The sequence below is a fragment of the Etheostoma cragini genome, chromosome 18 (genome assembly GCF_013103735.1).
Source record: "Etheostoma cragini isolate CJK2018 chromosome 18, CSU_Ecrag_1.0, whole genome shotgun sequence".
In the NCBI taxonomy this organism is placed as follows: domain Eukaryota; kingdom Metazoa; phylum Chordata; class Actinopteri; order Perciformes; family Percidae; genus Etheostoma; species Etheostoma cragini.
The window spans coordinates 4,587,954-4,604,415 of NC_048424.1; the positions used below are offsets into that span (position 1 = coordinate 4,587,954).

The window sequence follows — 16,462 nt, forward strand, 5'->3', positions numbered from 1 at the left end:
CGCCCTCTGACTTTTTCAACCCTCAACTTTGGTTTAGAAAAACCTCCCCAAACAAACCCCTTAACGGGGAGTACAAATAATGAAAGAAATGTTAGAGGAGGGATCCTTCTCCCAGGATGGATAGACATGCAAGAGATGTTGTGTGTACAGATCAGACCACATAATGAAATAAAACATCAAATGTCAACATTTATTAAACAGATGGATCCAGGAGAATGTCAATCAGCTTACAGGGGTCGCTGACAGCAAGTTACATGACCTTGTCTCCAGAAAAAACTCCCCACCGACATTCTGGTATTATTTAACCCGAAGAGGGCGCCACAACTATAGGTCAGAGACACATGGTGACATAGTTAGTGATTGGCCCAGAGGGGAAGTACCCGTTAATGGGGAATGACATGTTTACCTGTTTATTAGTTTACAATTAGAAATTAAGGCTTTAAAGTTCTTTTCTGATACAGTCTTAATAAGGAAATGAAACCCAGCGCTTTCAAGGTGTTATACGAGTCCGCGGTTGCAGTGAAAAACCTCTTCTGTACCCGCTTTAAAGACGATTTTACTGTATGTGTGTCTCATGGATATCAGAATGACAACATGGCATTTGTTTAAAAGCAAGCTAGGAACAAAAATTACTGTCTTTCTCTCCACCAGCCTCCCTCTCGTTATCCGTCCATTCCCCTCCTCCCATCTCACTTTTCTCTGTGTGGTCAGTGTGTGACAGAGGCCCCGGGCTGACTAATGGCTGTGGGCGAGATGTCTGGGAGATGGATCTTCCCCTCTAATTCACTGGTGGTGGACACACTGGATTTAACCCAGACTGACTGTCAATGTGTGTTTGAAACAGTGTGTGTAAATGTGTCGGACAGAGAGAGAATGGGTTCTGCTGTGTGTGTGTGTTTGTGTGTGTGTGTGTGTGTGTGTGTGTGTGTGTGTGTGTGTGTGTGTGTGTGTGTCCCAGGGAAAGCCTATTGAAAAGCCTCTCTCTCAGTCTATCAGATTAGCTCCATTAGTGGATTAGCGGGATTAGCGGGTTAATTGCACTCTGCTGCTGCGTTGGTGCGCAGAGGCTAATGACGGCTAACGCTAGTTAATCACACAGGCAGCCGCGTTAGCCAGCTACCGTCACGTCTGGCAACATGGCACAAACATCAGGGAAACCAGCGTACACCAAGCTTCCCATGAGGATTAGGAACAAGACATGTTTGCCAGCTTTGAGTTCATAACTAATAGCAATTTTTGTTATATATTTTTTTAACCAACTGCTGTTATGTATGCTTGTCTTTTCTCTTTGTTTGAAACTGTTTGCAGCTGTTGGATTTACGTTGAATTTGCTTTTTTTGTGAGGTTTGAGGGGTTCTGTTCAATTAAAAGATGACTTTGAGGAAAGAAGGGAGGGGTTAAACTAGGAGTGGGGGTGTTAAATGTTACAGTTTTGAATCCAAGGACAGGCTGGAAAATGATTGCATAGAGACATGAAAAGGAAAAGCTTCTTCCTGCCTCCAACAACTATGGCGTCCCCTCGAGCAAGGAGACCCCTGGCTAATTTACTACCTTAAAATCCAACTTTAAGTATCTTCTAATCAGCTTTTGACTGGGTTTTTATCTCTGAATCTCACAATTTGACTCAAGTGATAAAATCTGTGAGAATACCTATTTGTCTATACATACTGTATATTGAGGAACATATGCTGCAACATGCTATTGGTATAAAGCCATGGGCATGGATGGTTTGACTTACAGTAATTTGCTTTTCAAGGTGACGCTGTCGGCCTTCATCCTGCCTCAAACAACCCCCTGCCTATTGTTTATTTTTAATATGGACATCCAATATGGAGATACATATGAATGTGTGCACGCTTTGGTAGTTTTTGAAACAACATGTGGCTGAGGAAAGTGGTGTGGTATATATTTATGTACTAAATATACTGGATTGATTTCAAGACAACATCCTGATCAGGTTTCACACAAATAGGCTGGGTAGTCTGTCTCTGTAGTTAGTGGCTACTACTACCATCAACTGCAATATGCTGAGTAACAAATGTTACTGTTGTTGTCGTTTTAATGACTCATTAAATGTCATATATTAGTATTATAAATGCAATACAATACAGATGTTAATTGTGATATTTTTGATCAGTTGTTTATCTATGTAATGTTCTTTATAGGAACAAGAAGCGTGGACCAATGTCTCATATTATGACATGTACTGTTTATCCTAAGCAACCTCCTCCTCTACATTTTTACATATATTGAATGTGCATACAGTGTAATCCAGGAGTATCAGTCTCAAATCAAACATAAAAAAAACACACAGTGGTATATGATATTCATTCATAGTGAAATTCCCTTAAAGTCATCCACGTGTGAAATGCAGTCCAACCCTGAGTCCTCCTGATCAACACCGGGGGCAGATGTGTAAACAAAACCCGAATCAACCCCAATCACCACCACTGCAGAAATGAAAAGAAAGAGATGATCGTTCAAAGCTGCGGTACGTGATATGTTGCCAGTAGGATGTGGTGTTCGGATCTGAGTGAGTGCGGTGTTATTGATGCAGTAGCCAATGAGGTCTGACACATGGCTTCAGGACAGGAAACGCCAGGGGTTATGGGTAAAATGGGTGTTAGTGAGAGTGTGCAGAAAACCAGAAGCGCACCCACACCTATGCACATTGCTCGCACGCAAAGACATAAGAAGGAATGTGAACAAGCACAGGCACATACACACACACGCATACATACTTTTCGTATATTCTGTGGGCACCTCAGCCTCATTAAGGGGAAGTGAAGGACTCCCTGCTCATCTTTAAAAGATAAAACAAAGTGCTGTGATGTCATACCTCATCAGCCTTCACCAAGGAGACGAGAAGCACTTTAGCAGAAAGAGCAGAGTGTGTGATCGCCTGAACGCACAGACCTCCCTCTGACTTTCTCTTGTTTTCTTTCTCACACACACACACACACACACACACACACACACACACACACACACACACACACACACACACAATCAATCGTGGCAGCGGTGGATGGTGGATGAGGGATGCATGTTGGTTTGGGGCTAAACATGATATCTCCTTTCCCCAGGGCCAGCCAATCAGAACAGCCTGGCAGGGAAAAACAGCAAAAGCACTCAAGATTGTCCAGTAGAAAACACACTTAGACTCACACACACATAAACACACAATAACAAGCACGTGAAACCTATGAAACACACACGCCTGTACTCTTGCGTGCACCAAAACTCCCTCCAAGCAACCATCTATCCAGACAAAGAAATGCTTCAGCAGACACACACCCGAAGTGACGCTTTAATGTTATGAATTATGTTTGATGTTATTACAAGATCCTCATCAACTTCATCATTATGAGATTCATCAATTGCCCTAACTAGCAGCTAGATGCTATCAGCGAGTACAAAGCCGAGCCTCATCGTCGATGTTCTTAGAGTTGCACCAGTGCCTGTGGGGGGTGGGACCTTAGGGTGGGAGCTAGGGGGTATGGGGCACAGGAAGTAAGTACCTGGGAGGCAGCAGTCAGGGGAAGTGCCTAGAGGTCCAGAGCCCAAGGAAGACAGAGTCACTGCTATCGGCTCTGTTAAGGGGGAAGGGATCGGGGCTAAGTGTTTCCAGGGGAAGTGAAATAGTAGAGCAAATGTTGTTAGGAGGGTGAAACCATAAAAAAAATAAAATAAAGAAGAAAGGATGACAGCTCTTTTGATTCATTTTATACCATCATAATAACAGTTTAATCCTCAAAGAAATTTGCCATTACCACTTACGTGTTTAAAGCTTTAGTGCATTATTTTGATATTACTGAACATCCGTTACATGGTGGTGCATGGTCACGGAAGGCTTGTATCGTGTAGATGCACTGAAGGTTGTGTTTTCATTACTTGGATTTCCTCAAGGGGGCAGCAGAAACTACGCACTACATCTTTAAGTACATACCTGAAACACTTACAGGTGTGTTTGTCGATTAGGTACAAAGAAACTAAAAGTAAAAAATGAAATATATATGATATATGCTTTGAATATAAGCTAAGGGTGCAGTTCCTGGGCAGAGCTTAAAAGGGCTGTGAGTTTATACAGGATGCTTAAATGAATATATTCATTTTTTAATTCATGTTGAACAAATTTTTTCTGTTATCATATTAATCGGTTAATCTATAAAATATCAAGGAATTTATGAAGAAGACCACATCAGAACTTCACAGTCTGCAGTGACCTTTTCTAAGTGCTTGTTTTGACCAACAGCCCAAAAATTTGAATTGACTTCAATTTCATCATCTGACAAAATGAAATGATTTCGTTTTCATTAAACTACTAATTAATCATTTCCTGCAGATTTCCTAATTAATCAACATATCACTTCTGTGCTGTTCTTCGAACTGTTCTTCACACTTCTACTCCACAACAATCAGAAGAAAATAGTTTACTTCATTACACTTTACTTAGCAGAGATTTTAAACACAAAATATATGATCAGCTTATAAAATCTGATGAATTGTAAAGACTAAAGTAGTTCAAATTCACCTCAACATACTGCAGCATTAAAATGCTGTTTACACATTAATGCTTCAGTAATATAATCCAATAATAAAAATATATGTGATGATAAAAAAACACTTATTTCCCAGTATATTTTGCTGAAATTAACTTGACTTTATTTTAAATTTTGAATGCAGGAATATTACACTGTATTACTTTTACTTGAGAAAGACTATAATATACTATAAATACTTCTAAATACTACTTTCGCCAGTGCTTGCAAATGTGGGTTTACCATCTGTTCTTCCCATACACCTTTGCCTTCTGGGAACATTGACGGCTGGGCTGCAAACTGTAGACACAAAGCAAAAAAGACCATACAGCAAAGCCTATAAAAAGTTAAACCAAAAGCTAGAGCTTTGCTCTCAGTCGTGTGACTTTTATTTTAACCTCTCCATATATGTGTACTCAGAGACACCCTCAAAACTGCCCTGTGATGAAACTTTATCGCTCACACACACACACACACACAACAGAGGGAAGACTAGTTATGCAAAGTGAGGACTAAAGCTAGAACTCGAGCTGCTCGCTGGGAAAATTATCAAATTGTAGCAGCATCAGTTGGGGAAACTGCACATGTGTGAATCTGTGAGCATTATCCGAGTGGAATCATCAAACCGCAGCTCAGGTGTAGCTCACTGACAGAGGATTAGAGAGAGGAGACTCCCGGGTTTGTTTAAGGAATCGACTTCATCGCAAACCGGTTTGCCTGTGGGTCTCACCTAGTTGTTGACCCCTTATAGATCTCGAAGAAGAGTTTTCTCTTACTTTCTATTAGGTCGGCATGCAAAGACGGCAACGTTTAAACAAACAACATTAAAGGTGCAGAGCATCAACAGAAAACATGTTGGATAGATTTTCACTCTTTTTACGACAATTAATAAGTAGCCCCCACTTTGAAAATAAAATGAATAAAATAAAAAGTGATGCAGGAGAGCAGGGACGGCGTGAGGAACGGGGAGGGGGTGAGGTGGGGTAGGGGTATTTGGCGATGGCAGGGTCATTATAGGGTGTAGAACAGTGTGCAAGAGAGGGCATCAGGGCAAGGAGGAGGGACAGTGGGGGTGACAGTTGAGAGGATTTGCGGGGGATGAAGGCTGGGTGTGATGCGGAGGGGGGGGGGGGGGGGGGGGGGGGGGGGCGAGGGGTGCAGCTTGGAGGCTGGTGTGCGGTGGGGGTGAGGGTTGGTGGGGAGAGGGGGTATCAGTGGGGAATGGTGTCAGCTGCAGAGGCAGCAGGGAAAGCCGACATCTTAATAAAACAGCCTCGGGCTAAATCCCATTAAAGGCCTCAGAGCCTGTTACCACTGCTGGCCAGGTAGCGCACACACACATAACACATACACACACATCATATATTTGTGCTTGCGCGTACACACACACACACACACACAAATATATTATATATGGATCCATGTGTCCGTCTCTCTGTCTGTTCCTGTCTGTCCATGTGTGGGGGTCTTTCTTTGTGTTCGGTTGTTGTGTGTGTGTGTATGTGTTTGTATATGTGTGCATATGTGGTTTCACCATCTGACCCTTGCGCAATTATTCCCTCCAAAGGCACAGAATACTGCACATAGAAGGTGCCCAGATAGCTCAGTTGGTAGAGTGGGCGCCCATATACATCGACGCAGTGGGCCGGGGCTGGACTCCGACCTGCGGCCCTTTGCTGCATGTCATTCCCCCTCTCTCTCTCCTTTCAAATTTCAGCTGTCCTGTCAAAAATAAAGGCTGAAATTGCCCTAAAATTAAAAAAAATACTGCACATTGAAAACCACCAAACACACCTTCCCTCGCCTATTGTTGTTGCAGGTGTATGGATCATTCCTAATCCGGTCGATGGGTTAGGGTTTGGTGGTTCCAGTACAACGCGTCATTCCACCTCCATGTTTGCTTCAAATATTGACCAGAAATCTGTATAGGGTTTAACGTTAGGGTTCATCCCTCTCTCTCTCTCTCTCTCTCTTTCTCTCTCTCTCTCTCTCTCTCTCTCTCTCTTGTTGGAACTGACTGACGTGGGCAAATTCTCACATTCAATGGCGTCCGGCACTTTGTAGAGGTGTTCTCTTCACAATGAACCCTAACACCACATACTAACTGGTCCCCTTCACCCAGATACAGTAAAACTGCACATTTTAGTGTGGCCTTTTATTGTGGCCAGCCTAAGGAACACCTGTGCAATAATCATGCTGTCTAATCAGCATCTTGATATGCCACATCAGTGAGGGGGATGGAGTTTCTCGGCAAAGGAGAAGCGCTCACTAACACAGATTTAGACAGATTTGTGAGCAATATTTGAGAGAAATCAGCCTTTTGTGTACATAGAAAATGTGGGGTTGTATGTGGAGCTTAAGGCCTTTATTTTGGAGGAATGACACAAGCTGATATCTTAACATCTTGTTAGTCTACCTATAGATGCTGTCGATGAATTATGGGGCCTTGTTTTTGAATGCATATTAATGGCTCAGCATCAGTTAAATGACTGGCAATGACATACAACTTGGTCACACTCTTGATTTGTTTTGCAAAGAGATCTGTCCAGCTTAGTGCTTAAAAAATTAAAGGTGTTGAAGGGGCAACCTTGTTATTCCTTCAAAATAAAATCCAACTTTGTGTTGATGGAGAGGCCTGATCAACATTCAGTGGTTATCTTTTAGGTCATGCGCTTTCTAAAAGTGCTTTTAGAATGCTTTGGAGAAAAAACAAAATCAAAAGTCTTACACAGAGCAGAGACGTAAAAACAATGTGTGGGACGTACCGGAAATTCAGAAGGCACCAAATGTAGAAACGAAAAAGCTTGAGAATCTAGAGCTGCAGGTTAATAAAATAATTTCTAATGTATTAAAAGAAAAAGGAAGAATAACCGAAGAGGCACTAGAAGATTCACAGTGATGCCATGTCACAGATGTTTTAATAAGGCTTTTGTGTTTTCATCTGATCGTGAGGCCGAAAGTGACCAGTGAGGGGAATTTGACCTGTAGAGTTACGATAAAAGCTCTATATCAGCATGCAATCAGAAAGCCCTTGAGGCTAAAACATGATGCTTTAAATAATTAACCAAATTAGACTTTTAGGTATTATTATAGCATTTTTTTATATATATAGCGCTTTATATACCAGGGTGCCGCCACCCTTCTGCACCCCGTTCTCAAGCGCCCCTTGGTGGCCACGGATAAGACCTGTCTGCCTTAATGGGACAAGAGGGACACAGAGGCAACTTTCAGAGAATTGTTTTTTTTTTAAAGTCTGTAATTGGAGATATCTTTTAAAGCCCAAATCTTTCACTCATACATTTTATTTATTATTACAAATATGGGAAATCCCATATAGCCTGTATAAAGTGATGTCAAAACTTTATTTATATATTTATATAGTATATATTGTGTGGGTAATCTGAGTTCATGTTACTCTAGTCTAGTGCTTCCCAACCTTGGGGTCAGAGTCCATCAATGGGCTGCAAAATAAAACTGAAGGGCCAAGGATGGATAACAGAGCATGAGAAAGATAAAAATATATACTTCTGCATCCATATTGTAATGTCAGTTTTTCCCCCTGTGAAATACTGTACAGTTTCACCTCTTTACACCTGTAATCCTACATTAAACCAAGAAGGGGAAACACTGGAAATACTCGCAGCTCTATGCAACATGTGAAGTGAAGCGGTCACTTTAAAAGGGTCACGAGCTGAAAAGGTCAGGAATCACTGCTCCAACGCCACACAGCTGCATGCGGGTTCCTTCAGTTCCACTATCCGGGTAAGATAGAGAAAATGTGGAAGTTATATTTTAAAAAGCAAGCAAAGGAACGGAAGAGAAATTTTCACCAGTGCAGATGAGCTCTGCAGATTTGTCAAGGATGGCAATTCCTCCCCGGAGCACTACCGATGCTTGTATGATGAACAGTAACTAAACTGTCCTCTGAGTTTTTATCCACACATACACTCTGATTCTGGGCTGGCATCCAAGTATACTGGCCCAAACGAAACACATGCTCACATACATACAGACATACACACACAAACACACACACAGTACACACACAAAAAGTGGGGGGAGATCAATATGAAAGAGAAATCTATATGTCCCAAAGTTGAAGTTCAGCCTCTTTCTGACAGAACACACAAGTTCCTGTTGTAGTAAACTATTGTTTTGACAGGATGTCACTTCAGTTCTGCAGTGTGTGTGTGAGAGCGCCGAGCGCCGCGCGCCTCCTCTTTATCTCAGGCCTTAGGCTACTGTCACTGAGCCGGGGGGAGAGTGGGAGACCGAGGCAGACAGACAGAGGGAGAGAGAGAGAGAGAGAGAGAGAGAGAGGCAGGAAGAGAAAGAGACAGAGAGAGCCCGGGAAATAGGGAGGAAAAAGGGAGAGATAATTCACTTGTCAGGCTGATGAAATTCCATTTTAACTGAAGCTGCTAATAGGAGCATTACGGGGGTTCAGCAAGACTGAGACAACTTGCTGATGGTAAAGTGTGTGTGTGTGTGTGTGTGTGTGTGTGTGTGTGTGTGTGTGTGCGTGTGCGTGTGCGGGCGTGATGTCAATACAAGCATACTTCCATCCTCCCTTTATTTAAAATCTCTTGCTGCCAACATATCATGTCTCACATCACGCTGACTGGGTCAATGTAGAGTTTAGTTTTCCTTCTCCACCCAGTGACAAATCCTGCTCCATCATTCCCAGGTAATAATTATTCCACAAGACCTTTACTTTACAAATGACTTGTCAAAATGATGAATGAACCTGTCGGTGCGTTGTGGTCTAACTTTGATTTTTTTTTTACTTTCTTATTTTCTCAAAGTTTTAGAGGTTGGTATTGTGCAGAGCGGGCATTAGCTAACTTATTTTTGATTGGATCAGATAAGCTTTTGCTTCATTTTTCTTGCAAGTGCAACTAAATACAGCATTTAATGTGTGCAAATAGTGGAAAAGTACAAAGACATACAGTATATAAAAAGATAAATGAATGTACAGAAGGAACCACAAACCAAAGAGGTAGTGATAACAAGAAGTTATGAGATATACAAAATAAACAAAAGAAAAAATACAGAATTGTCAGTAAAATATGTCAGTAGTGTAACTACATTATGCATAAGTATGGATACAGCCAATAAATAGTATATTCAGTAAGATGAGTGTTGTTATGATATATTCAGAAGAAACACATGAACTCTGAGACACCAGGAAGTTAAAATAAAATGTAAAAAATGATTAGATTCTACTTTATTGATGAAATGTTGTTTTGATTATATTTTATCAGAAGTCTGTTGTTTAAGTGTAGACTGCAGAAATTCACAAGCAAAATAAGGTTTGAAAGTTATTAAGGTGGTGATGATGAGGATGATGAAGGGTAAAGTTTCAACATGAAACACACTTTTTGAATGTAAGTGGCTGATATATAATTGCCAGCACTCTTTAGATGTTGAACAAATTCAAATACACACAAAAACTTGTCGATAAATGTTAAAGCATTGCCAAAACAACTGAGATCATTATATGACAAAGAAGCACTGATGTAAGAACAATTAAGTCGGATTTTACTTTCTCTTCCCCTAAAAACAGACAGTATCCTCACACCATACATCAGTTTGTTTGGTTGATTACTTGATTTCTTTTAAAAAGCACTTCCACTATAGTTCCCTCACATACTTTACATGCTGTATATTTGGGAGGGTTGCACTTTGCATTCCTAATGACATCTAACTCTTTCCCCTTTTAAGTTTTACGGCACTTGGTAGTACATAGATAAATGCATACATACACACACACACACATACATATATAGATACATACATACAGTACATTACATTACATAGTTTTGGTCCAAAACTTCTTCCAAATGAACGTGATCTAATTAACTCAAGACAATTTCAATGAGCTCTAAAAAGAAAGCGCTATGCATTATTTAGATTAAATCATTTGACTCTGTAGTTAAATCCCCAAAACAAGACAAGCTTTATTCAAAGTGGACCCTGTAACACTCTGCACACATTACTACACAGTTCTTACTGTTATATTATTCCACCTTGAAAACACATTTTATTTTCTATACTAAATATGAATTTTTCAGACATAGATGGTATTTCACTCAAACATTAAGTCTGTTTGTATGTTTTGACTGTAAAGTAATGTCCCTCTGATGATTATTATTAATATGCATTTTGGATCTGTGCCCAAACAGATTTGATGCTGCGTTAGATTTCATGCAGATACAGTGGAGCTTATGCAGCATCATCACAGCAACCAGTTATCCAGTTATACTGTCCACCAGTATTACTGATTTCAAAGGGACATCTAACACACACACACACACACACACACACACACAGACGCACACATACAACCACACACTCACTCACACAGAGAAAGGGTTAAGAGAGCCCCGAGGCCAAGTGATTTACGCAAGAATGGGCTGAATAGTTACTGTCTCTTTCTGCATGTGTGTCTGTCTGTGTGTCTGTGTGTGTGTGTGTGTGTGTGCGTGCCTGTGTGTTTGTGTGTGTGGCTCTGTGAGTGTGTGTTGGCACTCAAGTATTAAAAAAATACTCCAATGCAACACTGCTGTACAGTTTAAGAGATGGTTTGTTGTTCCTTCTTACTTACTTCTTTTCTTCCTCATATTAGACTGACAACAACACACACACACACACACACACACACACACACACGTATTAACCCACAGGTAAACAGATAATTTAATATACACACATGTGGTACACATATTAAAAGCTGGGTCAAATGTGACCTTCAAGGCATTGTTACAATTTTTTTTATTTTCTTTAAATTATTTTAATACATTTGATGATTCTTTTGTCGTATTGAGTGTGACTTTATGTCTTAAAGACGTGTAAAGTAAATCCAGTAAATTGTAGGTGCCTCCAATATATTTTCATTGCATTTAATATAAACAAAATGCACCTATTTTCTCATAAGAATATCAATTTATCTTTTCTTTTATGTCCAAACACATACATAAATAGATTATAACTGCTAACTAAGCAGGACTTCAAATACACCTCTTAAAGATATTAACCCATGAAGAGATGACATTCAGAGGTGTGTAAACTGAGTTAAAACACAATCTCCAGATGAGATAAACAAGCAGAGAAACAGTCAGTCAATGAGACGTTTGCTTCCTTTTCAGTCTGTAAAGAGTCTGAATGCCATCTAGTGGCTGCAGCACGAGGCCGCGCTGCACACGCAGCAACAGGATCAGATGGCACACATGGAGCAACTTCAATGCCAACAGCACCCTCTGCAGGGAGACACTCACATTCCTCTTTTAAACAGTGGATCAGCTTTGGATGCATTTTCAGTTTGACTTGGATGGAAATCTTTACTTTCATGAACTCAGATTGGTCAAATCTTTGCTGCATCAAGTAAAGTTTGAACTTGTGTTCTCATTAGAGACGTGTCTGAGGGATATTTGATAAATATACTTCATACTGAAACTTTATTGGAAATCATCAACTGTTCATTATTTCCTTTTTTTTCTTTTTGAGGCATCCGTCACATACAGCTTCTGATGCCCTTAAGCTGCCATCCAATACACTTCAGTTTCTGCTTTCAACCTATACTGTATACACCAACTGAAATGAATTACAAGGCAGTTGTGCACTGGGATTTTGAGGTGTCACTGGTTTATGTCAAATGTTTACCCGTTCAGCTTACAGCTCAGTACATGTTCAGTACGAGTGTTTGGCAAACAGCTACTTTTCCAACAAGAGCGAACAGGATGTTGGCCAACACAAATCAAACAGCTTGATAGTTGTTCATCACAATGCATAAAGACTGTTACAAAACTACCACAACTGCGTGAGAATGCAGTGTCATCAAAGTAATAGTCCGTGTTTTTCAGCTATGGTGTATATTACAATATACATTTATAAAAATATAGGTTAATTATTATCTGTGCAGGGGAAACCAGCTGTCTACAATGAGGCCTGGACACTCGTGTTGGTTCCATCTTTCTTTCCTGTGTGTCTATGAATTGTGAGTTTTCTGTAGTTGGTCCTCACTTTTTGTTCCATTATTTAGTCAAGGTGACTATCAACGCACAGGATTACAGGAAATAATGACCCTAGTTCTTTTCTAATTTCTTTCAAACAAACTGGAAACTAAGTCACATGTGTAACTTCCTGTTACATGGAAGGATTTTATTAAGGAACGAGCCTTCAAAAGTATTTTAAACAAATATTAATGTAAGCATGCGTCAATGCCATTGTTTTTTCTATCCGTAACTTCAATATACAGTTTAGTAGAATAAGTGTAGGCCTACATAGTAAAGTTGAGTGTTGTATCTAATATGCAATATCTCCCATTAACGTCCTATCGGCCATCAGCATTCACTCAGCTGGTCCGGGGAAAACAGAGACATTGGACGGGTCTTCAGCGTCTGACTGTGGACGAGCGGGGGACCATGGAGAGTGACATGACACACACACACACACACACACACACACAAAAACACACTGACAGACACCTGGCGAGAATGCACCTTCACACAAATACACAATTTTGTAAGGTGCATATATATATATGTGTGTGTGTGTGTGTGTGTGTGTGTGTGTAAGGAGCTGTGGATCTCCTAATTTAGCCTCTAGAGAGCTGAGACGTCGGGGTGTCAATCTCACTGCGCCGCTTTTTTCCCCACTTAACTTTTTAACCGAGTTTCCTTCTCTCTGCAATCCTCTGTATTTATAGCTGCCAAGCCTGGAGCAACTGTGTGTGTGTGTGCGCATGTGTGCGTGTGTGTGTCTGCGGTATTTACCAACATTAAACTCTTTGTGCTGCGTGTGTGTGTGTAAAGCTGCACAGCTGTTGATATTGTGGGGTTAGGGGTTTGGTATTTCAGTCAATTTCCAGAGAGAGAGAAACAGAGGAAGTGTGGATATCGCTGGAGGAAAAAGAGAGAGCAGAGGAAGAAAGAGAAGGAGGTGAAAGGGGTGAGGAGGGAGGGATTGTGGTGGAGAGGTCTGAAGAGAATAGAGGGATGGATAGAGGGATGAGGCAGACTTCTGGCCGGGCGAGCTGCTCTGAGACTAATTAAGGTGAGGGCAGTGGCAGAGAAGAGGTAATGATGAAGAAAAGGATTTACTCCCTCCATCCCTTCGTCTAAGACGCACACCACCACCTCTCTTCCCGTCACTCAGCCCCTCACCTCTCTTCCACCAGCCCCTTCTCCCTCTCCTCCTTTATCTGTCCATCTCCCCTTCTCGATTCTCCTCTTTGATTTATAAAAGCTGCAAAGAAAGCGGCATTAACATTGGAAGGTTAGTGTGATATGGCCTACTGATGTCTCACAGCAGAGAGTCTAGATCCTCGACGTTCCACTTCTGGAATTGCTCAGGTGCTGCAGGAAATTCCGCCGGATGCATGTCTTTTCACGATTGTCCGTTTCCTTCCCCTTTCTTTGTGTCGGAGTTTTAAACTCCGGTGGATTTCTGAGGACTTTGGTTACATAAATCCATACAGCTAGCTAGACTATCTGTCCAATCTGAGTTTTCTGTTTTGACTACAAACACTTTTGAACGTACTGTACACATCATCATTGTTCCACCAAGACAAGTTCATTCCCGAGCTTTAGCGCCACCCATAACAATTGTGATTGGTTTAAAGACATGCCATTAAACCAGAGCCCGTTTTTCTTCCATCCCGGAATGCTGTGTGGGTAGGCAGACCTTCCTCGGCAGCGCTCTGGAGGAAGGTCTGGCAATGCAAGCTACATAGCAGACAGAATAGGCATTGAAGGTGACACATAACGTTAACAAAATATAAAAGCATGTCATAAAAAGGATAAAAGCGTACGGACTTATTTGGGGAAAAATCTAAATAGTTTCATATTTTGTAATTTAGGTACAGAGTTGATTTTTGTTTCCCCTGAATGCCAGGACCTAAGAAAACAATTTTCCAAAGTTAAACAGTTTAGTTTTGATTATTCAGCATGTTTCTGTGAAATTCCATTTCCATTTAGTCTTTTCTTTTGTCTTTATAGTTTTGACAATTTACACTTTCATGTGACATCCCTGCAGCAAACAGTACATTTCCTGATAGCCCAGGTTAAAAAACGACTTAAATAGTATTGATAAAGATGTAAATAAATGTGCAAGTTGGCATACTGAGAGGGTTAAAGTGATTTGCATTTATTTTGGGACTTATTGAGACCTAAAGATCTAAAGGGGTCAAGCAACTTAAGCAGGTAGCTGTCCTCTCTACTGTTTTCTTCTTGTTATGTAGATGCAAAAGACAAAAACACTAATATAACTGTCGAGTCCTGCTTAGGGTTCCTCTTGCTCTCATTCTGCAGCTGTGTTTCCCTCTATAGCGCTGTACAGTAGCACTGCTACTTCTTTTTTTTTTTTTTTTTTTACAGCTTCTGGCACTTTTTGTTAGCATTTTTCAACATTTTGGAGTCTTTTTTATATATCTTTGTTGTTTTTTTGTAGTTTTGTTTGACTGATTATCAGTTGTAATTTTTTAAACCTAATTTTGGAGTTTAAGAAGTAGAAATATGCTATAAAATTGAATAAAACACCCAAAATTCAATGATAGTAGTGAACCGGTCCTTCCTTTTACTTGAGAAGCGCGTTTTATAGAACCATCCATGTTAATTTTAGGAAATTTGGTTGAGAAAAGACAAATTTCTGATATAGACACTTTTTGAAAATGGGTCAAATTTGACCCAAAGACAACAGGAGGGTTAAAAACCAGAAGAAACAGGTCGGGTTTTAGGTTGAAGGCTGTACAGTTTTCTGATATTATCAAATGAGTTTGGAAAAGGTTGCCTGGTACCGAGGGTTGTGTGTTTTGTAGACCATAGCTTATTTTCACAGCAGACATGTGTAAAGTATATAATATCTGTGGTCTCATGCACATTATTAAGGTAATTACGTAGATATTCCATTTTGGGGAAAAATGACATGCTTTTAGAGAGTGGTGCATTTGACCGGCTAATTTTAGGCAGTAGTGTAAAGAGATACAATACTAAGCTGCAGGTGTGTGCGTTCCTTTTAATAACCCGTGTTTTGGATCATACATGATCATACATACATGGTAAATGTCTTATGTTGCACTTAAGTAAAGTTACACTCTTTGACTTAAAAAATAGAAATGAATTACCTAAAGCAAAACATAAACCATTAAAACGTACTGTACATGTTGGTTCAGTTTGTTTGAGTTTAAAATTCCGATTGCACTACGAATAAATTAATTTAAAAAAGAATAACTTGATGACGAATAAATACAAATTAAGTTGGTTTATTCCCAAAAAGTTTTCACAATATTAAACCTGTATACATGTGCAGCATGTGCAAGTGTTCCTCCAATCATCTCTCTCTCTCTCTCTCTCTCTCTCTCTCTCTCTCAATTTTCAAGTTCAGTTTGCTTTTATTGGCATGACAAAAAACAAACGGCAACAAGGAGTAAATACATCAGGTATAATAATACAATTGGACAGGAGAATTATGATATAATTGCAAATAATAAACAAATAATGTGCATGTCCCTCAAAGGGTGTGTACCCTAATATTAAAAAAAATTAAATAAAAACAAAACCAAAAAAAGAAAGAAATACTAAACAACAAAACTCTCTCTCTCTCTGTCTCTCTCTCTCTCTCTCTCTCTCTCTCTCTATTTTTTTCTCTCTCTCTCGCTCTCTCAATTTTCAATATCATTTTGCTTTATTGGTATGACAAAAAACAAACAGCAACAAGGAGTAAATACATCAGGTATGATAATACAAGTGGACAGGAGAATTATGATATAATTTAAAAAAATAAAGACATTATGTGCATGTCCCTCAAAGGGTATGTTAAAACAATAATATTAAAAAAATTAAAATAAAAACAAAACCAAAAAAAAGATAGAAATACTATACTAAACAACAAAACTCTCTCTCTCTCTCTCTCTCTCTCTCTCT

General features: G+C 40.0%; 1 long non-coding RNA gene across 1 annotated transcript in view; it reads left to right on the forward strand.

Annotated features, from left to right (window-relative positions):
- The first annotated feature begins 10,640 nt into the window (after window positions 1-10,640).
- Window positions 10,641-16,462, forward strand: part of LOC117961549 — a 13,399-nt gene continuing 7,577 nt past the window's right edge. Inside the window, exon 1 of the long non-coding RNA XR_004660432.1 lies at window positions 10,641-10,652. This is a non-coding gene — a long non-coding RNA (uncharacterized LOC117961549). The remainder of the gene's footprint in view (window positions 10,653-16,462) is intronic.